At 36.7% G+C, this 25,854-nt stretch overlaps 1 pseudogene; it reads right to left on the bottom strand.

Annotated features, from left to right (window-relative positions):
- LOC145121514 (ent-kaurene synthase 1, chloroplastic-like) overlaps positions 1-25,531 on the bottom strand; it is a 35,925-nt pseudogene extending 10,394 nt beyond the window's left edge.
- Between the last annotated feature and the right edge of the window lie 323 nt (positions 25,532-25,854).

Raw genomic sequence — 25,854 nt, 5'->3', positions numbered from 1 at the left:
CTTTTCAAAGGTTTCTGACTTATGCTTGATTAAGTAAATATATCCATATCTACTGTAATCATCAGTAAAAGTCACATAATAGCGATTAGCATCCCTTGTAGCAACTCTGAAGGGCCCACACACATCCGTGTGTACAAGGTCCAACAAACCTTCACCCCTATCACAAGTACCTGTGAAGGGTGACTTTGTCATTTTTCCAAGTAAGCAAGACTCGCAACTATCATCTGACTTGAGGTCAAATGATTCCAAGACTCCAGCCTTTTGGAGTTGGACTATGCGCTTCTTATTACCATGTCCAAGACGACAATGCCACAAGGATGCTTTATCCAAGCTATCTGAAGAATCAATATACAACACATTATTTCCTAGATTGTCTACAACATTCACGGCTTCATATACACCATCACAGGGTAATGCTTTAAAGTAAAATACATCGTTGTAATAAACATTAATAGCACCAGTTTTATTATCAAATGAAAATGTAAAACCTTGTTTGTACAAGCCATGAAAAGAAATAATATTTCTCGCCATTTCGGGCGAGTCACAACACTTATTCAAATCTAACATTAACCCATTATTAAGCAATAAAGAATAAACTCCTATCTTGGTAACAGGTGATGCTTTCCTGTTGCCCATGACTAAGTTTATCTTCTCGTGCTCCACTTGCTCACTTATTCTTAGTGCCTGCAAATCAGTACAGATGTGAATACCACAACCTGTATCAAGCACCCAAGAATTAGCATTAGATGAGTTATTAGACAATATTGTATAAATACCTGCATGGGTGGGTTTAACCTTCCCATCCTTTACATCTTGCAGATATTTAGGGCAGCTTCGCTTGAAGTGTCCCTTATCCTGGCAATAGAAGCACTGTGCTTCCTTTGGGTTTGAAGAAGGAGTAATGGGACCTTTCTTTGTCCCACTTGAAGAGGAACCATCAAGAGTCTTACCCTTGGTACCCTTCGAAGGGATTTTCCTCTTCTTACCCTTTCCCTGCCCAATAGCCAGAACAGGGGCTGTTGAAGGAGTAGAAGTAGCAACCGCTTTACCCTTAAGGCCATTTTCAGCTGTCCTTAAGAGTCCTTGAAGTTTGCTAAGTGTGACTTCCTCCTTGTTCATATGATAAGTCATACGAAACTGATCATAACTTGGAGGTAAGGAATGGAGAATGATGTCAATCGCCATTTCCTCAGGAAAGTCAACATTTAGCTTCAGCAACCGGTCAACGAACCTTTGCATCTTCTGCAAGTGACCGGTGATGGGTTCACCATCCTTCATCCTTGCGGTTATCATGGAGGAGATGATTTCATACCTCTCCTGATGCGCGCTCTGATGGTACCTTTCCATCAGATCCAGGTGCATCTCATAGGGGTAGAAATCTTCATAGGATTTTTGAAGTTCAGGAGTCATGGTGGCCATCATGATGCATGCTACTTTAGTAGCATCCTTTTCATGTGCAACAAACTCTGCAAACTCTTCAGGAGTAGCAGTGGCTTCACTCACAACCTTAAGCTCCCTATCGAGGACATATTCTTTGTCCTCATAGCGGGTAATCATTCTGATGTTTCTGATCCACTCATTGAAATTGGATCCATCAAAGATGACCTTACCACACAAGTTTATAAGGGAAAAGGAGCCTGTTGGGTTTGAGCCAGAAGCATTGTTGGAAGACATCTGAAAGGAAAGAAAGACAAGTTTCATTAGATTAGGAATCCTTAATAATTCACCCAAATGAAATATTAAGGCTAGGATCCAACAAACTATTTATAGTTGGAAGAGGGATGCCGTAATCCATACTATAAAATATTTGAAGGTAGGTAAATGATGATTTACCAATTTCCACCATAAGAACGAAATATTTTATTATTAGGTTTTATTGGTTTTGAAACTCCTAGATCTTTTAAGATACACTGAACTTTTCAATGGCATGTTTGAATCTCGATTGTGCCCTCTCAAGTTTGTGACTGGGATGCCGAGGATCACAAACAAGGTGTGAATAACCATACAAATTGACTTGGTACCCTCAACAATATTACCTAATCGATGTGCCGGTTAACCACACATGCTCCACCGATCTATAATAAGGTCAAGTTACCCTTTGCCACTCTTACTAGTCAATGTTAGTGTGCCGGTTAACCACGCACGCTCCACTAACGACTTGGTAAGGTACAAAGTGTAATTTTATGGGCTAGCACCAATTTCACATTTTCCTAAAGTAACTAAGATTGGGAATTTATAATGTATAGTTACTTTATAATTCATTATACTTTTAACGAGTATTTAAAGTCGTATCCTACCCGTTCGACTAACGACCCTCCACCGATCAAGGAAGCGGTGGGTGAGAGTGGACACTCATTAAGTCACCATTTTATAGGCAACAACCTTATACCCCCCTTATAGACCGGTTTCGTGAATGAGGCCTACTAACGGTAAGAATGACATATTCTTATACATATCTATATAATAAAATTATAATAATAGTATAAGTGTTGATTTTTAAACTTTTTAAAAATCTAAGGTTTAATTTGGAATTAAAGTATTAAAGTGTAAGACTTTTCAAATTCCAAAACTTGAGGGCAAGATTTGAAACTATTCCAAGTCTCTTCAATTTGTAACTTATGAGTTTTAATGGTTCATAAAAATGAAGACTCTTCATTTTATGAAACCTCTTTAGTTCTTTAATCATAATTAAAAGAAGTGATTTTTGGTTATCCATAACTTGAGGACAAGTTATGGACACCATCATAGCCATTAAGATCATGAATTAAACACACATGGAGGTTACACATAATTCCTATGATCTTCTAAACTCATATGAACACAAATTCATGTCAAGCAATTTCAAGAAAATCATATAAACATATACAATACTTGAAAATTGATAAAAGTCATGTCAAATGGGTTAACATAATCATTATCATTTTGAAAACAGATTTTACAAGTCCAAAACAGATTGGGATAATGATCTTAATCCATTTCCAGCAACAAAACTCGAAAAAACTGCCCAGCACGCTCCTACTCGTCGAGTGCATTATTCTACTCGTCGAGTAAGATGAATTTGTTCATGGACTCGGCGAGTCCTCCCCATGGACTCGGCGAGTCCAGTCGTCAGAGTGCAGAATTTTCGATTTTTAAGCAGTTTTGCATCAAGTATACAGAAAACAATCCTAAGCTCTGATACCACTGATGGGTTTTGAGCATTCTAACACTTCCTAAGTGTACATGCAACCCTAATAACCTTGAATCTATGTTTTCTCTATATACATGCAAATTTCTTTTCAAGGTTATTTCCTAACTAGCATGGCATGGGGATTACATAGAACATAAAACTAGTAGAGATACATACCTTGTTGTTGCTTGGATTCCTTCAAGACTTTGTGAGCCTAGCACCCCAAATGTTGTGCCTCAAATGCTTCACACAACACCACAAAACTTGGAATAACTTGAGAGAATACTTCTAGCACTCAAAATCGGTTATGCCCTCTCTAGTAACACTGGGTCATGATTTTGCTAGCCATAGGGTTCCTTTTATAGTGTTGTCACAATTAGTGTTTACACATGAATGCCCTTAATTGTCATGAATCTTGATTTCTCATGACCCATGGGTTTGTAACTCCCATGGACTATCCATGGAGCTCCAAATGGTTACATCCATAACCCATAAACCATGGATCATTAATCCACCATAAAAGAATTGATGATTGTCATAATCAACCCTATATATTTAATTAGTCTCACTTTGATCACCAAATTAATACTAGATTAATACTTGATCAATACTAATTAAATAATACTATTATTAATATATTAGAACTTATAATATATTAATAATCATAAGTGCCTTATTCTCTCATTTAGTCTATCCAAGTATTGCAATGCCATGCAACCCAAATGGACCATGCCGGGTCGGGTCAAGTACATACCAAATAAAGTTATGGACTTAGACACTATATCCAACACTTTCCACTTTGCAGACTCTGGGCCTGCCATGGCTTCCTTATAGCTGGTAGGTTCGTCCATATTCACTAGTGTACTATCACTAATGAACGTATCCCCTTCCATAGTAATATGAAAACCGTAAAACTGGGGTGGAACACTAACTCTTTCGGAACGTCTAAGAAGTAAGGATTCGTCAATCGGTTCAACTGGAGTTTCCTCCTCGGGTTGAGCGCCAGTGTTAGAGGTTCCTTCATCGCTCGATTCTTGAAGCTCTTCAAGATCGATCTGCCTCCGACTGTCTCCTTGGCTTATGAGTTCTCACTCTAGGAAAACCCCTCTCCTCGCAACGAAGACAACATTGTCACTCGGTCTGTAGAATAGATATCCAAAGGATTTCTGTGGGTAGCCTATGAAAATACATCGCTCAATACGAGGTTCGAGCTTGTCGTGAGTTTCCCGTCTTACGAAAACCTCGCAACCCCAAACTTTGATATGTGCTAACGAGGGAGCCTTCCCTGTCCACATCTCGTGAGGTGTTTTGGCAACCTTCTTCGTAGGTACTAAGTTAAGGATATGGCCGGCAGTCTCTAAGGCATACCCCCAGAAAGAGATAGGTAGTGAAACACGACTCATCATGGAACGAATCATGTCTAGCAAGGTTCGATTACGCCTCTTAGTTACACCATTCAATTGTGGTGTCCTAGGTGGCGTCAATTGTGAAACTATTCCACATTCCTTGAGGTAGTCGTGGAATTTAAGACTTTGGTACTCTCCACCTCGATCAGATCGAAGCATCTTGATTTTCCTGCCCAATTGATTCTCCACTTCTTGTTTAAACTCTTTGAACTTTTCAAAGGTTTCTGACTTGTGCTTGATCAAGTAGATATACCCATATCTGCTATAATCATCTGTGAAAGTCACATAGAAGCGATTTGCGTCCCTTGTGGTGGATCTAAAGGGTCCACATACATCTGTATGTATGAGATCCAATAAACCCTCACCCCTCGCACAAGTGCCAGTGAAGGGTGACTTGGTCATCTTTCCAAGTAAACAAGACTCGCATACGTCATCGTCCCTAAGGTCGAATGACTCCAACACTCCATCCTTTTGGAGTTGGGCTATGCGTTTCTTATTGACATGTCCAAGACGACAATGCCACAAGCATGCTCTATCCACACTATTGGAAGAATCCACACATAATACATCATTTCCTAAGTTGTCTACAACCATCACAGTTTCATATATTCCATTACAAGGCAATGCTTCAAAATATAAAACATTATTAAAATAAGCATAAATAGAACCCTTTTCATTATCAAATGAATATCTAAAGCCTTGTTTATATAAACCATGAAATGAAATGATGTTTCTAGCCATATCTGGCGAATAGCAACAATTATTCAAATTTAAATCTAAACCATTACTAAGCACTAAGGAATAAACTCCAATCTTGGTCACAGGCGACGATCTTCTGTTTCCCATGATCAGATTCATCCTTCCACGCTCCACATCCCTATTTCTTCTTAGTCCCTGCAAATCAGAACATATGTGAAAACCACATCCTGTATCAAGAACCCAAGAAGTAGCATGTGACAAACTATTAGATTTAATTGTGTAAATACCTGCGAAAGATGGCTTGATCTTTCCATCCTTGATGGCCTGCAGATATTCTGGGCAGCTTCTCTTCCAATGCCCTATCTTGTGGCAGTGGTGGCACTCTGCCTCCTTGGGGTTTGAGTTGGGTTTAGCAGAACCAACTTTGGTTCCACTAGAAGAGGTGCCATCTTAAGACTTTCCCTTGTGGTGGCTCCTTGAGGAGGCCTTCCTCTTCTTACCCTTCCCTTGCGCTATTGCCAAGACAGGGGCAGCAGCTGGAGTGGGAGGTGATGCAACAAATTTATCCTTGAGTTTGCTCTCAGCAGTCCTCAACAAGCCCTGAAGCTTGCTCAAGGATACTTCTTCCTTATTCATGTGATAGGTCATGCGGAACTTGTTGGATAAGGTGTCTAAGTCCATAACTTATTTGGTATATACTTGACCCGACCCGGCATGGTCAATTTGGGTTGCACTTCACCCAAACTGTTTATGGATAATTTTATGAGAATTGTATACTTACGATTTATTAATATATTATAAGTTATAATATATTAATATAAAGTCATGTTATTTAATTAGTTTTAATCTTGAATTAATTATGAATTGATTTAGTGATTAAAAGGAAGACTAATTAAATCATGGGCTATTGTATATATATGGTGTGGGCTAATGCTCATTTGTTAATGGGCTAAGCTTATATGGAAGTCCATGGATGATCCATGGAGCTTTTAACCCATGGATCCTTGGAAGAGGAAAAGACATGGGTTATTAGGGTTTCACCCTAACCATGCACACTATATAAACAAGCTTATGTTGCATGAAAAACACCCTAGTGTGTGTGTAATAGTGGTGGCCGATTTCTAAGTGTTAGTATACTCTCTCATACATTTTCCAAGTTTGTGGTGATTTGTGATTTCCATTTGAGGCATTCACATTATTGGTGCTTGGCTCTCAAACTCCAAGGAATCAACAATCAACAAAAGGTATGTAATTCATCTAGTCCTTTTATGTTTAAAAGTACCCCATGCCATGCTAGATAGGTTATAAACCTTGGAAATTAATATTTTGCATGTACCTTAGACAAACATAGATCCAAGGTTTATTAGGGTTGCATGTACACTTAGGAAGTGTTAGAATGCTCAAAACCCAACAGTGGTATCAGAGCCTAGGCTTGTTTGTTTGATACTTGATGCAAAATGGTGATAAAAAGTCGATTTTTTGCTGTCTGACTGATGAACTCGCCGAGTCCATGGGGGGACTCGCCGAGTTCATGTGTAAACTCATCCTACTCGCCGAGTAGGTTCGTGCACTCGGCGAGTAGGAGCCTCAGAATGCAGATTTTCGACTTTTGCTGCTGGAAATGGACTAGAAACATTACCCTAAACTGTTTTGGTGTTTTAAAACTTGTTTTAGTTGGTGTAATGGTAGTTCTAATCCATTTACAATAGCTTATATCAAAATTTCATGCTTTATATGTGTTCATATAATTCTTGAAACTTTGATGATCATGTTCATGTTCTTATGAATTTAGAAGATGATAGGAATTATTTGCTGAATTGTTTAGGATTAATTCTTGATCATTTATGTGTTTTAATGGAGATCATAATTTGTCCTCAAGTTATGGATATCCAAAGGTCACTTCTTTTAAACACACACTTAAAACACATAAGTTACATAAAATGAAGAGTCTTCATTTTTATGAACCTTTAATTCATAAGTTATGAAATGAAAAGTTTTGGATAGTTACAAAACTTACCCTCAAGTTTTGGAATTTGTAAAGTTTCACACACTTTAATAAACTTTAATTCCAAACCCTTAGAGTTTTAAAAGTTAAAATTCAACCCTTATACTATTTATAACATTAATGGTTAATTATTATATATATGTATAAGATCAAGTCGTTGTACCGTTAGTAGGCCTCATTCACGAAGCCGATCTATAAGGGGGGTATAAGGTTGTTGCCTATAAAATGGCAACTTAATGGGTGTCCATTCTCACCCACCGCTTCCTTGATCGGTGGAGAGTCGTTAGCCGAACGGGTAGGACAATGACTTTAAATTCTCAGTATAATGAATATTATAAAGTAACTAAACCTTTTATAAATTCCCAATCTTAGTTACTTTAGGAAAAATGTGAACTTGGTGCTAGTCCATGGAATTCACACTTTGTACCTTACCAAGTCGTTGGTGGAGCGTGTGTGGTTAACCGGCACACTAACTTGGACTAGTAAGGATCACGAAGGGTGACTTAATGTTTATCATAGATCGGTGGAGCGTGTGTGGTTAACCGGCACATCGATTAGGTGATAATATTAAGGGTACCTAGTGAGTTTGCATGGTTATTCACACCTTGTTTTGTGATCCTCGGCATCCCAGTCACAAAACTTGAGAGGGCACAATCGAGATTGAAACATGCCATTGAAAAGTTCAATAAATCTCAAAAGATCTAGGAGTTTCAAATCCAATTAAAACCTAATAAATTATTTCGTTTTTCATGGTGGAAATTGGTGAATCGTCATTCACCTACCTTCAAATATTTTATAGCTTGGATTACGGCATCCCTCTTCCAAGTTATAAAATATTGTGTTGGGTCCTAGCCTTAATATTTCATATTGGGTGTTATATTAAGGACTTGAATCAACTAACTTGATTTTCTCCCATTGTAGATGTCTGGTTCAGACAACTATGATCTTCCCAAATCGCTTGAAACAAGCTTTCCTCTTGAAGATGATGTCCCTCAACATCATGCTTCACTCCCCCCACCTCCTCCATTTATTCTCCCTGACCCACAAGCCCAAAGACTTGAAAGGTTCAAGATCACTCAAGCTCTACTAGAAATGAAACATAAAGATGGAAGACCTGTGTGCACTCATGTCTTAGGAATGAAGTCACACATAGACAGGTTGAGAATGTTGGGTGCTGTTATTTCAAGGAAGTTCGCTGTTGACTGGGTTCTTCAGTCACTTCCTGAGTCGTATGGTGAGTTTATTAAAGACTACCATATGACAGATCCTGACATAACCCTAATAGATCTTTCTTATTTGCTTGTTGCTGCTGAATCAGCAATGATTTGGCGCAATGGTCAAGCAAACATTGATGGAAAATCTATTTCTCAAACTTCCATGGACATGGACAACGGTAACATTGGAAGTCCAGAACATCTTTCTCGTCCCAATGGAAGGGGATCGGCCTTGGTCAACCCGGTTGACCAAAAGGTAAAGGGAAAGGCTAAGTCTGTGATTGTCTCGTGTACCATTCCCAAAGAGTCTATATGTTTTTATTGTCATGAGAAGGGACATTGGAAGCGAAGTTGCCCTGAATACCTGAAATATTTGAAAGCAAGTAGAGACAAAATGTTTGACTCGGCTTCAGGTAAGTCCACTATCTAACTTTGTTAAAGTTCCTAATTGTTGATTCTTATTACATGATGTGACTAGGTTGCATCTTGATGTTTAGCAGGATCGAGCAAAAGGAAGGTTAAAAGAAGAGTGTGTTGAATCTGATCACGAAGATGGATTTCTATCGCATGGTTCGAGGATCGGATTTTTGAGCCACTACTTAAAAGTTATGATAGATTGCTAAGAAATATGTAATAGCATAGTTTTCATTTAAAGTTGCATTGTAAGGAATATTTTTCCGCATTTTATAAAGAAATAAAAGTTTTGTTTAGTTTATTTTATATTATATCCCCTTACAATGGCATTTATGGAAAATTGATGTTTGTATGTTTCTAGCAATATTGGAAATATGAGTTTGATTCTCTCATTTGTGGTAGTGTCTGAATTTACCAAATGAGGAAAGGTTCTCATCACCCAAGCTTCAGTTTGACAGAAACTTGGAATCAAACAAGTTGTATTGTATGATGAATGAGAATTTTCATCTTTGCAAAATTGAGACTAATTCATTGATCACATGCATATGTGAGTCAATTGAAGGACTAAGGAATTAGGTACACTGGGTGTGTGCTGGTCAAGGTCCACCACAAAGATCAATTCGTCATGATTTACTAAAGATTAGTAAATATGGTTATACTTATAAGGTTAAGTATAATTCTGTAACATTGGAAAAGTTTCAATGTATGGCAGAACAGATGAGAAGAATCAAATTTGGCAGAGAGATAAAAAGTTTCTCAATTCTGAAAAGATGGGAGAGTACTTTAGTATCATGTTTTATGACCATCTTAATGATTATGAAACCATATCACAAATTCATACTCTAAGGACATCTTAGTGCATTGTTATGACTAAGATGAGGGGTCGTGAATTGTTGGAATGGTTAAAATCAAGAAGATGGATCATACTTCGTTCCAAAAACAACTCTTAGAGTCATACTCCAAGATTGTAACATTGAGTGACATAAAGTAAGGTTTAAAACACTTATCAAATGTAGTGTAAAATGTTTTCTACTCCTGTACATTTGAAATTGGTAAGTTGTGATGTCTTGGATAAGACAAAGACCAACTAAGACCAATTGTGTGAAGTGTTTATCTTGATAAGAGTCCGCACTATTCCTTGAATATTTGTTTTGTCAAGGAATGGTCCTTGACTAGGGAAACTTATATGTCAAGAGGACAGTGGGAGTCTTAAAGATCCGGAAAGGATTTCAAGATTTAATCAAGAGTAAAACCTGAGTTTTATCGCTAGCACACGACTTAAGGTTTGAAACCTATTAAGTTGACATAATTCTTGTTTCTGTGTCTGTTCCTATTAAGTTGACTATGAATATGAGTTCTGTTAGTTCTAAACTGTGTGCATAACAGCTTGGAAGCATTGGTGGGCCTTGTGCTACCAGATGACAAGAAATTAAGATTGAACAAGTTCAATCCATGTAAGGCTGAATTTGTTACTAACCTTGTCTTGTGATTATGGTTTTGACAAATTCACATGGATAGGAACTCATACACCATAAAATCTAAGTGTCATAAGGTTTCTCTCCGATTCATGAAAATGATGGTGAGGAAATGCTTTCACTAAGAAGATTTTAAGTAGATAGCAATTGTGATGTTTGCATTCTCAAAGTCGTTAGTGGAGCGTGTGTGGTTAACCGACACACTAACATGGACTTGTGAGAAATGACAAAGGTCTAAACAACTAAGACTATGATTACGGCATCCCTTTTCATAGTTCTGGAAATTGTTTAGACACACATGTGAGCTATCTAAGAAAGGGTGTACGAATCTAAATTTCAGAAGTCCAGCTGATTTCTGGAAATATGTCAGAGCTAGTGGGAGCATAAGTGTTATGCTGATAATCATCATGTTAGTGGGAGCATGATTATTATGTTTAGTGTTGCAAGTTAGCAATGTTAGTTATAGAAAAACAAAAGTTTCAATTCGTAAAGTTGTAGGGGTTGAAAAAGTTGTTTTGCTATAATTAAGGGAGAGGAAATTATACTTCATTTCAATTCTAAAAGCTTAGATTGAGTTTTAATCATCTTTAGTCAAGGATATATATATGAATTTTATGTTGGAATGGTTCAACATAAGGAAATTCTATATATATTGCGTTCTCAAATTCGATTATGATCACGACATCCCTCTTCATAGTCGATTTTTGAAAACATGGCAAATAAAAAAAACTTGTAGCAAAAGACTGATCCAGTATCAAGTCTTTATGTGAGACATCGTGAATCGTGTCCCATATGCTTCGGGTATAGGATCGATCACATGTGCTATAATATTCATCCTTTCTAAATTTTCCAAATGCTCAGAGCATTAAGAAGGGAAAAGTCTAGAATTGGATATGACTAAAGTGATTAAGCAATTGTCGAGGACTATCTAAGGCTCACCAAAGATTGGTTGCTAAGGGACAGTTGGAAGTATAGTGTTAAATTTTGGAAGGACCATATGGATATATTCTGAAAAGAGGTAGCTCTTGTTCAGATATGATAATCAAAATGGGAATATGGAAATTTTCCATATTGGGAGTTGGATATTAAGAATCTATGAGAAAGTTAGAAACTTTTATGCAAGAAGGATGTTCAAAGCAATGTACTTTAAATATGAGAGTTCGTTTCCATAGAGTTGGTCTCCTTTGGAATCCTCTGTAATGACTGATGACAAGGTTTTGGTGACCTTGTGCATAATCATTACGAGAGGATCAGTGCATATAAGTTTAAAATCTAACAGTTTTTTTGGTAAATGGTAGGAATTAGGAATTCTTACATTTACAATAAGGATTTGGAATTGTGAAACGAGCATCATTGGAATCATGTTCAATTGATCTATTTCACAAAGTAAAGATCATAGACAAACATAGTGTGCATACTTGGAGTATGGCATAACTATTGTTTAGAAAAACAAAGTGTACATGCTAGGAGCATGGGACGACTGTTGTTTTTGTTCAAGTATTAAGTTGATTATTTGAAACATTATACAATGAATAATGTGTAATCAATATGGTGATAAATAAAAGGTGGTTTTATTTATATTCAAAAGGGTTCTGAGACCATATTGGATTCGATTATTATTGTGTTTCACTTTGCATGTTTTGACTTCCAGAATAGCTAGGTTATTCTTTCCGAATGACTAAGTTATTTAAACACTCCACAGTCGTTCATATGTTGGAAGTAGATATGAATTAAGACTGTCATGAATCGAGTTTGTAGATGGCTAAACGTGTTTAGACATAGCAATGGTTGCTACAACATTCATGAGTACTCATAAGTTATGAGTATTGGAATTAACCCACGCTCACTTGTATCACTTCATGGAATTTATCTCGAGTGATCGTGAGACGGTAATATCATATAAGTCTTCAAGCCTAGAGATATGAGTTGTTACCTATGAGTTGGTTGTGCATTGATTGCACGTAAACGCATCAGTAACTTGATGTTATAAAACGTGCCTTTGTGTATAATTCAACAAGTAGTAGAAACAAGTATATGAGCCGAAGTTTATATGTTCCTTCTAGTCCTTGGAGGATTAGAAGCGATATCTGGGCCCCTCGATGATTTTGTTTTGACCTATGTACCGGGCCCGGTCAGAACCTAATTGATGTGTTCAATTTAGTTCTTTGTCAAACAAATCGGAAATCGAGAAACAAACTGCTGGACAATAAGTACGACGTTGTTCCATGTATTTGTCCGGCTGATATCATGAGAACAGAGGATTATATGATCACTTATCTAAAATGGCGCTTCATAGTTCAACAGAGTTTTCGAGAGCTACGATTGCTGGTTGGTTCCTGAAGTAACATACGCAAATACAGTTATTAGACTTATCCAAGTGGGAGACTGTTGGATAAGGTGTCTAAGTCCATAACTTATTTGGTATATACTTGACCCGACCCGGCATGGTCCATTTGGGTTGCACTTCACCCAAACTGTTTATGGATAATTTTATGAGAATTGTATACTTACGATTTATTAATATATTATAAGTTATAATATATTAATATAAAGTCATGTTATTTAATTAGTTTTAATCTTGAATTAATTATGAATTGATTTAGTGATTAAAAGGAAGACTAATTAAATCATGGGCTATTGTATTTATATGGTGTGGGCTAATTCTCATTTGTTAATGGGCTAAGCTTATATGGAAGTCCATGGATGATCCATGAAGCTTTTAACCCATGGATCCTTGGAAGAGGAAAAGACATGGGTTATTAGGGTTTCACCCTAACCATGCACACTATATAAACAAGCTTATGTTGCATGAAAAACACCCTAGTGTGTGTGTAATAGTGGTGGCCGATTTCTAAGTGTTAGTATACTCTCTCATACATTTTCCAAGTTTGTGGTGATTTGTGATTTCCATTTGAGGCATTCACATTATTGGTGCTTGGCTCTCAAACTCCAAGGAATCAACAATCAACAAAAGGTATGTAATTCATCTAGTCCTTTTATGTTTAAAAGTACCCCATGCCATGCTAGATAGGTTATAAACCTTGGAAATTAATATTTTGCATGTACCTTAGACAAACATAGATCCAAGGTTTATTAGGGTTGCATGTACACTTAGGAAGTGTTAGAATGCTCAAAACCCAACAGAACTGGCTATAGCAGGAAGGCAATGAGTGAAGGATAATGTCAATTACTAGCTCTTCATCGAAGTTCACATTCAACTTCAACAGACGATCAACATATCTCTGCATCTTTTGCAGATGGGCAGTAAGAGACTCTCCATTTCCCATTTTGGTAGTGATCATCGAAGTGATGATCTCATACCTTTCTTGCCTGGCGCTCTGGTGGTAACGTTCCAGCAGATCCTGATGCATCTCGTAGGGGTACTTGTCCTCATAGGACTTTTGAAGTTCAGCAGTCATAGTCGCGAGCATGATGCAATGGACTTTCGTGGCATCACGCTCGTGGGCCTCGTAGGCCGCAATCTCATCGGCAGTAGCAGTTTCAATGTCAATCTCCTTAAGCTTCTCGTCGAGGACATACTCTTTGTCCTCGTAGCGAGTGACCATGCGAATGTTGCGGATCCAATCACTGAAATTGGTCCCATCGAATATCACTTTCCCACACAAGTTCATGAGTGAGAATGAACAAGAGGAGTTTGACCCAGAAGCGTTGTTGTTTGCGTTCGACATCTGAAATGGAAAAAAAAGAACAAAGTTGATTAGAAATGAATTTCCCAAATTAATCACCCAAATGAAAAATTAGGGCTAGGAACCAACAACATTATTCACTAATTAGAAGAGGGATGCCGTAATCTAATAAGTAAATAACTTGAAGGCAAGTGAATGTCGATTCACTAATTCTCCACCATGGAAAACGAAAAGAAATTAGGTTTTAAATGTATTGAAAACTCCTAGATCTTTTGAGATACATTGAACTTTTCAATGGCATGTTTAAATCTCGATATGCCCCTCTCGTTTGTGACTAGGATGCCGAGGATCATAAAGTGGGTGTGAATAACCATGCAAATGTACATGGTGCCCTCATTGTTACAGTTACCTATTCAATGTGCTGGTTAACCACACACGCTCCATTGAACTATAACAAACAACGAGTCACCCTTTGCCACCTTTGCTTAGAACCCAATTAATGTGCCGATTAACCACACGCGCTTCATTAACGTCTTAGCAAGGGTACAAAGTGTAATTTCATGGAATTGCATCAATTCACTTTTGCCTAAAGTAACTAAGATTGGGAATTTTGTAAAAACATTTAGTTACTTAATATAGATTCATTATACTTTTAATGAGGAAAGGTTTGCCCGATCCTACCCGTTCGGCTAACGACCCTCCACCAATCAAGGAAGCGGTGGGTGAGAATGGACACCCATTAAACGACCATTTTATAGGCCATAACCTTATACCCCCCTTATAGATTGGCTTCGTGAATGAGGCCTACTAACGGTAATACTAGCATTTAAGTTATACATATATATTAATCTTATAATATTATAAGTATAGGGTTGAATTTTAAAACTTGTAAATTTCTAGGGTTTGAAATTTAAATTATTCAAATTAAACTTTTAATCACAGAACTTAAATTTCAAAACTTGAGGGCAAGTTTTGAACTTTTAAAAACATAAAGGATCAAATAGCAAATAATATAAATCAACTAATTAATTTAATGATTATCTAAATTTGACCTAGTCAATATTACTTGCAAGACAATTTACCAATTTAATTCAAATAATCAATTATTATCATATAAGAAAATTATTATACAATCAAATGGTAATTATCTTTTGTTTGGTCAAGGATATACTCAAATATATGATAAAATTCGGATTTTAATGACCCAAAACAATTAAGGTAAGTATCCTCAAGCAAAACAGCAAGAAATCCCGAAATCTACTCTAACTGACGCTTGAACTCGCCGAGTTCCATTATGAAATCGCCGAGTTGGTGCTACTCGCCGAGTCCACAATGGGACTCGCCGAGTTCATCAGTCAGGGGCACAAAAAACGATTTTTTCATGCAAAAAGCAATCAACCAAAGCATCAATTCAATAGAAATCAATCAAGGCTCTGATACCACTGATGGGTTTGAGCCATAAGAACTTTCCTATGTGCACATGCAAACCCTAATGCTTGGATCTAGGTTTCTCTAATTGAACATGCAATGTTTCCAAGGCTTACAATGCTAGATATAGAGATAAAAATTGAATCATAACACATGAAATCAGATCTAGAAGAATACCTTAAGTTGCTTGCTTGAATCTTCTTGTTCTTGGAGCTTAGAGTCACAATTGTTACTCCTCTAATGGCTTACAAACACCAACTAGCAAGAGGATGATTTGGAGAGAGAGGAGAGATGAGAAAATCAGCTCTAAGGTTTCAATCTTACAAGAGTGGCCTATTTCCCTCACCCATAGGGTCTATTTATACTATGAGCTACCAGGGTTACATCCTTAACCCTAATTGAATAACTTAGGCCCTAAGCAATCCAAGGATCCTTCTAGATATGAGGCTTGGACGAATTTAAGATATCCTAACCCTAAAATTTGGCCACCCTAATATCCATAAGGATTCATAGCCCAAAAACACAACTATCACACATTTGACAGTTTAAGCCCCTTTATTCAATTAACCTCTTTTAGTCACCAAATTAATTCCTAATTAATTTATGACTAATATTAATTAAATAATATTATTATTCCTTTAATATATTATTCTTATAACATATTAATATAATAATATCTCTTCTCTCTATATAAATCAACCTGTCAAGTTGCTATGGTGAAGGCAACCCAAAAGGACCATGAACAACCGGGTCAAGTACTTACCAAATATAGTTACGGGCTTAGACACTAATCCAACAGTAAGACATCGTAAGAAATGACGTTTGGCACCCGTAGAATTGCAAGTCCCACTGTAGCGAGCAGCAAGGTGTAGGATAGTCAATCCAATATAGATCTATACACAAACTCATACGCTCCCCACTTAAGGAGATTCTGGATACAAAAACGGTCATGACAGGTAGTGTCATGCCCCGTTTAGTGGCTCACATAAATGTAATAATGTTCTAGTATATGTATGTGCTAGCTGTATTGTGTGTTCTCTCTCTGTCTAGCATGTATGTTTGTTTCTCATCATAGTATTCTATTGTTTGTTTCTCATCATAGTATCTATTGTTTGTTTCTCATCATAGTATCTATTGTTTGTTTGTTATGACTCATGTATGAACTGACTCATTGTATGTTTCATTGTTCTAGTAATAGTATTAGTATCTCCCTAAACTATACCTATTATAGTTTACTAGTAATGTTGTTCGAATGAATGAACATGTATGTATACCTTTGCTACCCAAAGGTATTGAACTGAATGAAAGAAGGAACCTTTGTATCTATATACATATACATAATATATAACTAGGATTCAAACGACCTTTGGACAAATAACCTGAATACCCTAAGTCCACAACCAAACAAGGAACAGGAAGTAAGGTGAGCTATCAGTCCTAAGTCCTTTCAATCCTACTTATATAACTATATCTATATAGATACACAGAATATAAGTTAAAAGAGTTTAATAAAAGTATTTGATATGAAAAAGAGTTTATAAAATAGTTTGAAGTAAAACAGTTTGGTAACATAGTTTGAAAAGTAAGAAATTCACTTGTTTGGTAGTTATTAATCACATGTGATTGATATAATAACTATAATAGTTCAACTTGTATTCCCCCCCCCCCATAAAAGCATTTAAAAACATTTAAAAGGTTAATTAAGGGGTATGAACTCACCTGTAGTGAGTGGTTTGGATGAACGGAATGTATAGGATGCTAGGTGTCAAGTGAAGACTTGTACACACACAATGATCCTAGTTAACATATAATAACACATATATGTATCCAATTAGTTATAAAACAACTAATTAACAAAGTTAAGACATCCTAGGACATGTAAAACACCTTATTTAAGTGCTATAAGTCCTAAGGATTGCATCTAAGTGTTGTAGGACATTGCTATTGAGTTTAGGCTTCAAGGGGACCCTTTATTGGAGTTTACGGTTTTGTGACCATAACTCATTGAGTTTACAGTCGTAAACCCATGAGTTTACGGCCGTAAACTCATGGTACTTGACCATTTTGTGTTTTGAAGCCATTAAGATCATAAGAAGCATTCCTACTTCATGTTTAAGCCTTAAGAAGAGATTTGGGCACCATTTCACTCCTTTAGGGAGTTTACGGTCCTTGGACCACTTCTCTTTGGGTTTACGGCCGTAAACCCAAATGGTTTATCGTCTTTTGATGTTTTCAAGTACTAAGCACATCAAGGAAGGGGTCTAGGCTAGTTTCCAAGGCTTGGTAAGGGACTAGGGCACACTTTGGCACCCTTTTTAGGGTTTACGGTCCAAGGTGTTCTTGGACCGTAAACACCTTTGATCCTTTGATTCTTGGTGTTTTTTAGATGATTATGAAGTGTAACAAGCCTTATAACACACTAGGGTAAGAGTACTTACTAGGTAGAAGCTTGAAAAGGTGCTAAAAGTCCAAGAACACTAGTGTGTGTTCTTGGTGTTCTTGGTGAAACTAAGAACACTTGAAGATCTACACAAATGGAATGATTTCACGGATGGAATCACGTAAGATCACTAGATTAAGTAAGATATCAACTTTTTAGGGCAAGAAACACTTACATAGTTGAAGATCAAGAAGGAAAATCGGATGATACTTGAGAGGATTTGAGTCTTGGTTCTTGAAAATGTGAAAAAGTGAATAAAATGGCTAAGTGCCATATTTATACCCCTTGGGGTTTACGGCCGTAAACACCTTGTTTAGGCCGTAAACTCCAAACTCTTGGAGTTTTGGAACTTTATTGGTGCACAATAAACCCTAGGGCATCCTCTCTCCTGTTATCTCCTGAAGTACTAACTTTAAAACACTCAAACTTATTCCAAAAAGCTTGAAAGTTAGCAGAAACTGTTCTGACTTCTATTGAATTGAATGGTTGTACAGAATAGAAATTTCGGGTTGTCACATATCGCATAGAAGTTGGAAACTCTTAATTGTTTCCAACGAACAGAGCGGAATGAAGGCGGATGAGGTTTTAAGAGGCAGAAAGGGTATTTTCGGAACTTCACATAGAAGCTTTGGAGCGGGAAAAATCGCTGGGAGGGGGCTTAGCAATTGCCACATGGCAATTAGCTACTTATTTATTAGGATAGAAGATTTTTTAAATATAATATTTATTTATTCATTTTAGTAATTAAAAAATAAAAATGGCTTTCTCTCTCTGTGTGTGTGTGTGTGTGTGTGTGTGTGTGAATTAGATCCCAACCAGTGAAGCCCGGATAAATTGGTTTCAAAACTATATTGGGAGTGCACATAGGTTCATCGATGCTTAGGAAATTTGTAATATAGTAGGGATGAATTAGATCAAAACACGCAAATTCAAAGCTTTTGAGATGAAGATTATAAAAACAACCCAAAAGCACAAAAAGTGAATTCCTTTGGATCGAACAATTGAAATCAAATACTTAGGAGATTGGCCAAATTCCATACACCCAAACTATAGATAAAATACACTATGATGTATGACTTCATTTCTAATGAATGTCTATAATTTAGCACAAGATACCATATTAACTTTACTAACAACTATAATCATTGTAATTATATTTACATGTTAATCCATAATTGTGAAACCTTTGTTGAAGTTTTCAAATATAAAGGTGAGATACAAACGAGTAGAACTATTGTAGATTCAAATCCCTACATATTAGGGATTTGAATAACTATGATAACTAACATATAAGAAAAAAAAGATCATATCACAAAGATAACGAATCATATTACTTAACAAACAAGAAATATATCACGTTGTCTTTGAAGCTTGATCAGCATCTCATGTCACTGACATTGATTATGTATTCAACGTGATAAAGGTTTGACTCGTCAGATTATAAGGTTTGACCTTAAAATCTCCCCCAATCTGATGATGTCAAAACTTATTCAAAAACGTATTCAACAATAACCTTTTCAGCATCTGAAATAATCTATGGTTTGATCCACTGAAAGTCATCATAAGCAAGTTCATCTCTCCTTTTGTCAAGATCATAAGAAACAATCCAATGATAACAATTAGCTTCTAGTTTTCCTTTACACTCTAGCCTCAGATGAAAGAGATGTTCATTGGGAGCTTTGTGAAGATCAAAAATCGTTGAAAGCGTAGTTGATCATTATTATCAACATAGAATAATCCATGTTCAGGTTCTCTGATGAAAAGATGTTGAATGCTCATAACACCTGCTGGAAGACAACTATTGATGTAGACGGTTCCATAGGGAAGCAATAATCTTGAGTGTTTGGACCTTCTTCCAAATCTAACAGATAATGAATCAGTGGGCATAACGGATGCATCAGGTAGAGGAACGAAGTTGAGAGTGAAAGAGTGGTTCAAATTGTGATATAATACAAATATGATGGAAGGTAGTGAATACTTGTATAAGATGATGCTGACCTTAAACACAATATATGATGATTATTAGGGGTCGTGTCCTCGTATACAGGATCGTTCCTAATATATTGTGTTCTCTGCAAAAACAAATATAAGATCCACTAAAAAGATTTATTAAATTTAGAAAATATCTTTGCTTATTCACAATATTTGAATTTGGGTTTTCTCATATAAAAATTTACTTTATAACTAATCAAACTAAAAAACAATTATATAAATTATAATTTTACATAAAAACATGCCTCAATTATTTGATTTTGATCAATAAGAATTCCACTACAAGGATAAAGAATTTTACATAAAAATAAATCGGTAGAGATTTGAGTTTGATTAATAAAATTCGATAATACTTGAATCTATATTCTATATAATTTAAAAACACTTTTGTTGTTTTGTCATATGAAGAAGATTTGGGAATAATATTGTAATGCACACGTTTATCGCTAGGCGTAGTTATGAATCTCTATGTATGTCGTTCGACGATTGAAATCTTCTATAATATATATATATATATATATATATATATATATATATATATATATATATATATATATATATATATATATGTCATATGAAGAACATTTCTAGGCCACGTGGTGTGACAAAATTAGCTTGATTTGGGAATAATAGTGTAATGCACACGTTTATCACTAGGCATAGTTATGAATTTATATATATATCGTTCGATGATTGAAATCTTCTATACATAAAAGTAAATTACATATATATATATATATATATATATATATATATATATATATATATATATATGCATGTATGTGTGTGTCTGTATGTGTGTGTGTGAGTATGAGTTTATGTGAATTTTATAGATATTGGGTGTATACGTTATCTGTGTGAAATCTTACGTCGAAACGTAATAAATGGCTGGAATATAAAATAAAAATAAAAGATTATTTTGGATAACTAATCTAAACAAAATACATAGTAATCGAAAAAGTAAGCTCGTGCATATAAAGAACGCCTAAATCTGACTTCGTGAGAGGAAGTTATGATTTTTCGAAGTTTCAGCAGAAACCGAAATAGAAATCGTTCAATTATTAGGAAAAACAATCTAAACGAGAGTTGAATATCTCGTTAATACCTATTTGTTGATATAAAGACAATCGAGAACGAATATCGTATGAGAAAGTTATGATTTTTGCACAGACTTTAGCAGTCTAAGCCTGTAAAAAAATAGTTTTAAATATAAAATGAGAATTAGCCGAATGAGTCTAAATGAAAGCTGTAGTGCTCGTCGATAGCTACGCGTGAATATAACGAACGTAAAAAAACCAGAGCTCGAATAAAGAAAATATGAATTTTCTAAGAACATTAAGATTTCGGGCATGCAGACTAGTTGCGCGACGCGCACCAACATCTTGACGTAGCCCCACCAGAAAACTCGCCACATGTCATGCATCTGCAGGAGCCACGACACCGCCCCCGACCGAGCGCGCGACGCGCAGACAACATGCACGACATGCACTACTTTTTCCAGTTATATTGAGTGTTTTGCAGCCTCATTTCTTCACACTTTCCACCCAAACTCCGCGGAATTCTCTCGTACCTTTTAATCCCTAATCCCCAACTACTTTAGCGACCTTGTGGCGTCAAATAGCCGGAGAAAAAGAAGTTCCCAGGTCATAATTCTATCCGCGTAGTTACCGGTTCTCGTTAGAAAGCTTTATAGGTTAAGCTGCACTTGTCCTAATTTAAGTGTAACTTATATTTATAGTAATAGTCGTTAGTATGAACCTATAAATAAGATTTATCAGTGATTACAAGTCATTATACTGATTTATCTACTTATGGGAGTGATGTCTAGGTTGGATTTAGTGAGATGTTTAAAGTGAGATTTCTAAACAGTATACTTCGTATAGTAAGCGGACCCTACCTCCGATATGATCCTACCTAGTTATTCCTTATTTGATAGATCTTGATGTAGACATTGGGATTATTGAGGAATCCATACTATCAGTATTATAGTCACAATAAATATGAAAATAGACTAAGACTTAGTGTTATATACATCTGGGTCTTTTGAAAGGATAGAGTGTTAAGGTGAAACGCTGCCCTAACCTCAAATCACCTACTTTTGTCAAGTGAGTGTGTAGTTACTTTCAAGATCATAAATTTTAATAAAAGTATTTATTAAATGGTAATTGTATTAATTGCACGTTGTACTATTTGTATAATATAATAATACTACGTATCAAGAACTATGTTAGGATTAAATTGCCCATAGTTATAGTTTGGGATAGTATAGACTTATAAAAGGTGCATAGCTCCAAATAAGCTGAATATCTGATAGGTCTCATTCTGGGGTAGAGTGTGAGATCCGAGCGGAGTGTAGTAGTCCTCCTCTTTTTGGATGACCGGAAATGATGGGTCCAGATCAGACAACTGACAAGTATGTCTGGATCATCGACCATAGTAGATGATAACACTTGACTATTCTAGGAGGTCTAGTGAATTACGTTGCTAATGTGGACTTATAACCCACAGACGTAGATAAAATGGGATACCATATTTATCAAATACTATGTACATTGATTGTCTTAATATGACTTACACCGGCCAAAGACTCCCCTAACTGTGTAGTCAATAGTTGCTTAGACGATTCATCAGTTAAGGTGATTCTTCCAGATGATTGTCAAATTAGGATTTATGAGAAACAGTTGGGCATGGTAGGTGGTCTTACCTCATATTATATACACCTATAAATTTTTGCTTGCAGGAATTGTTATTATGATTTAAATATCATTAAATTATTATGGGATTGAAAGCCCTAAGCGTCTCACCAGGTTTCCCAAACCCGACCCACTCAATTTATGTGCCTCACAAACAGCGGAACTAAGGCTGTTGGAATCTAGTTAGGATGCCAAGCGAAATAAGATGTGAGTTTGTATTAGTATTTCAAGACCTTTTTATTTTTACACTGTAACCTATGTTTGGATATTAATTGTGACATCCATGGTATTTTAATAAAATGAAATAACTTATGTTATCTCACTTGTCTTAATCAAACTGGGATTTTCCGCAACACAAATACTTAAAGCGTAAAGAGAAAGTTTTAAGTAGTTCTGAAAATAAAAGAATGTCATAGATAGCCTCTAGGATGCCTTCATTTTCTGATGTGGTGTTCGATTTAGGTGGCTAATTGGTCGATTAGGATTATGGGTTATATTTAGTTTTTCATGATGTCTTTTGTTCTTATGGTAGACGTTTTTGGTTGTTCACTAGCCGTCCAATTTAATTTGTATCTAAGCTGCATTATAATTTGTTGGGTTGTTCAATTGTCTCCTTAATAATATGGTATGTAATTGTTGGAAATAGTGTCCAAGGTCCTTAACTGCTTTGATAATATTTCTAATAATAGCAGAGTCATTTTGGGTTGGCTTCATGACCCAAATAACATAAGGAAGTGGAGATAAATAAGTTGTTAAATTATTACGGAAATAACAAATTAATTAGAAATTATTTTGGTAATTAATTAAAATGTTTTAATTAATTAAAAGGCTTGACTAATAATTAATCAAACGGATTAATTGGGTGTTTCAAAATCCTATTAAGAGCTTCATATAGACGGTTTTGACTGCCCTTATGATAGAGGATATGGCTGATTTGAATTGGATAAGGATAAACCCTAGAGTTTGATTCCTTTTAGGATTATATCTGCATCCTATAAAAAGAGTCCTAGGGGTAAACCCTATGTTACACTCAGTCCTGGTAAACTTCCACTTCTAACCCTTTACTTTTCGATTTTTGCAACTTTGGCCCTTACGCGGGACGTACCAGGATGGTACGCTGGGCGTAAGGGGGATTTAGCTAAACGACATCGTTTTGGGGGAGTATGCTGGGCGTACTCTAGGTACGCAGGATGGTTGGGTTGAGGTGTTACTACTCTGTGTTGTAAACTAACAAACCCGGTATGGTTGGGTTGAGGTCAAGGACCAACAAACCTTGTATGCATGTTTGTCTTATATCTGTAATTGTTTGTATTATGGGGTATTTTGGGAATCTCTCTAATCTTTGTCTTACAGTTTGGATTTCAATGTTTCAGGTACTTCTGATGAGCGGAGAAAGGCGAAGGCGTGATTATATACATCATCCCGTAGTTTATGTTGATTGATACTTGATTCGATGTTTTGACTTATTATGATTGTAAACAATGTTTTGGTAAATTTTGGACTTGTGGATTGTGTTTTAAAAATGAAAAATTTTACTCTGATTTTTGGAGATTTTCGTTTGGAAATGGGAGCAAATTTCTATAGATTTCATCACGAAATTACCCCGAACTCATCGCGGCTTTGATGCTATTTGGGTGATTGTCGACAGGTTGACCAAGAGTGCCCATTTCCTTGATATTCGAGAGAGTTCTTCGGATGAGAAGTTGGAAAATATCTACGTTCGAGAGGTGATATCTCGGCATGGGGTGCCACTTTCCATCATATCAGACAGGGATGTTTGTTTTACTTCCAGGTTTTGGCAGAGGTTTCATGAGGATTTGGGTACGAGATTGCACTTCAGCACTGCTTATCACCCTTAGACTGACGGTCAGAGTGAGTGTACGATTCAGACACTAGAGAATATGCTGAGAGCATGTGTTCTTGGCTTTGGTGGGAGTTAGGATACCTATCTTCCTTTGGCTAAGTTTTCGTACAACAACAGTTACCACTCCAATGTTGGTGCACCACCCTTTGATATTCTCTATGGGAGGAGGTGTCGCACCCATATATTTTGGGGTGAGGTGAGACAGAGGATTATGGGGAGCACTGAGGTAGTGCTCCAAACCTCATAGATGATTCAGCAGGTCTGAAAGAGACTGCAGACAACTCAGATCCGGCAAAAGAGCTATGCAGACCGACGACGTTCTAAGGTGGAGTTCCAGGTTGGGGGTATGGTTTTACTGAAGGTGTCACCCTAAAAGGGTGTGATACGCTTCAGAAATCGGGGAAAGTTGGGACCCCGATTCATTGGACCATTTCGTGTGATTTCCAGGGTGGGCAAGGTGGCCTACCGGAGGAGCTCAGTCACATTCATAACATATTCCATGTTTCTTAGTTACGGAAGTGATTGGTTGATGATACGACGGTAGTACCGCTAGATGATATCCTGGTCGACAAGTGTCTAAACTACATTGAGAGGTCGATAGTGATTCTTGATAAGAAAAAGAAGGCATTACACAACAAGGTGGTCCCATTCGTCAAGGTGCAGTGGCAACATCAGAAGGGCTCCGAGTGGACTTGGGAACCGGAGTCGGAGATGAGGGAGCATTATCCGCCGTTGTTCATTTCGGTGGACTTCGAGGACGAAGTCTGATCCAAGTGGGGGAGAACCGTTACAATCGAGTCCTGGTAAAATTCCCCTTCTAACCCTTTACTTTTCAATTTTTGCAACTTTAGCCCTTACGCTGGGCCTAAGGGGGATTTAGCTAAATGACATTGTTTTGGGGGAGTACGTTGGGCGTGCTCTGGGTACCCGGGGCGTACTCTGGGTACCCGGGGCGTACTCGGCCATGACTCAAACCCTAATCTTTAGGGTTTGGACCCTATATAATGAACCTTAAGTCCTATAACCTCATCCCATTTCCAGCCTCCATCACTTGAAACATTGCCCTTTGCAAACCCTAGCTCCATTGTTGCATTTTGACTCTTGAGAGAGTGTTTTTGTGTGTTTCAAAGGAAGAAGAAGGTGGTGGTGAAGATTGGAAGCTAGAAGAAATCTTGGATCTAGAAGTCTTGCATCATCCTCAACCTCCAGAAGGTATAAAGTTCATACCTTGGTGATTAAGTTGATATATCTTGTTTATATGTTGATATTATGAACTTTTGTCCCCAAATATGGCCTTCTTGTGCATGGCATGCTATAGAGAAAATAGGTTGTCCTTTTGGAAGTTTTTCTAGGCTTAGAATGATAAAAATGTGTTCTTGACCCTTAGTTCTTCCCCATGCACGAGTTA

This window comes from Lactuca virosa, chromosome 6 (assembly GCF_052849685.1).
Source record: "Lactuca virosa cultivar CGN04683 chromosome 6, Lactuca_virosa_CGN04683_v6, whole genome shotgun sequence".
NCBI lineage: Eukaryota > Viridiplantae > Streptophyta > Magnoliopsida > Asterales > Asteraceae > Lactuca > Lactuca virosa.
Note: the sequence above shows the minus strand (reverse complement) of the source record. Positions and strands in the feature narration are given on the sequence as shown.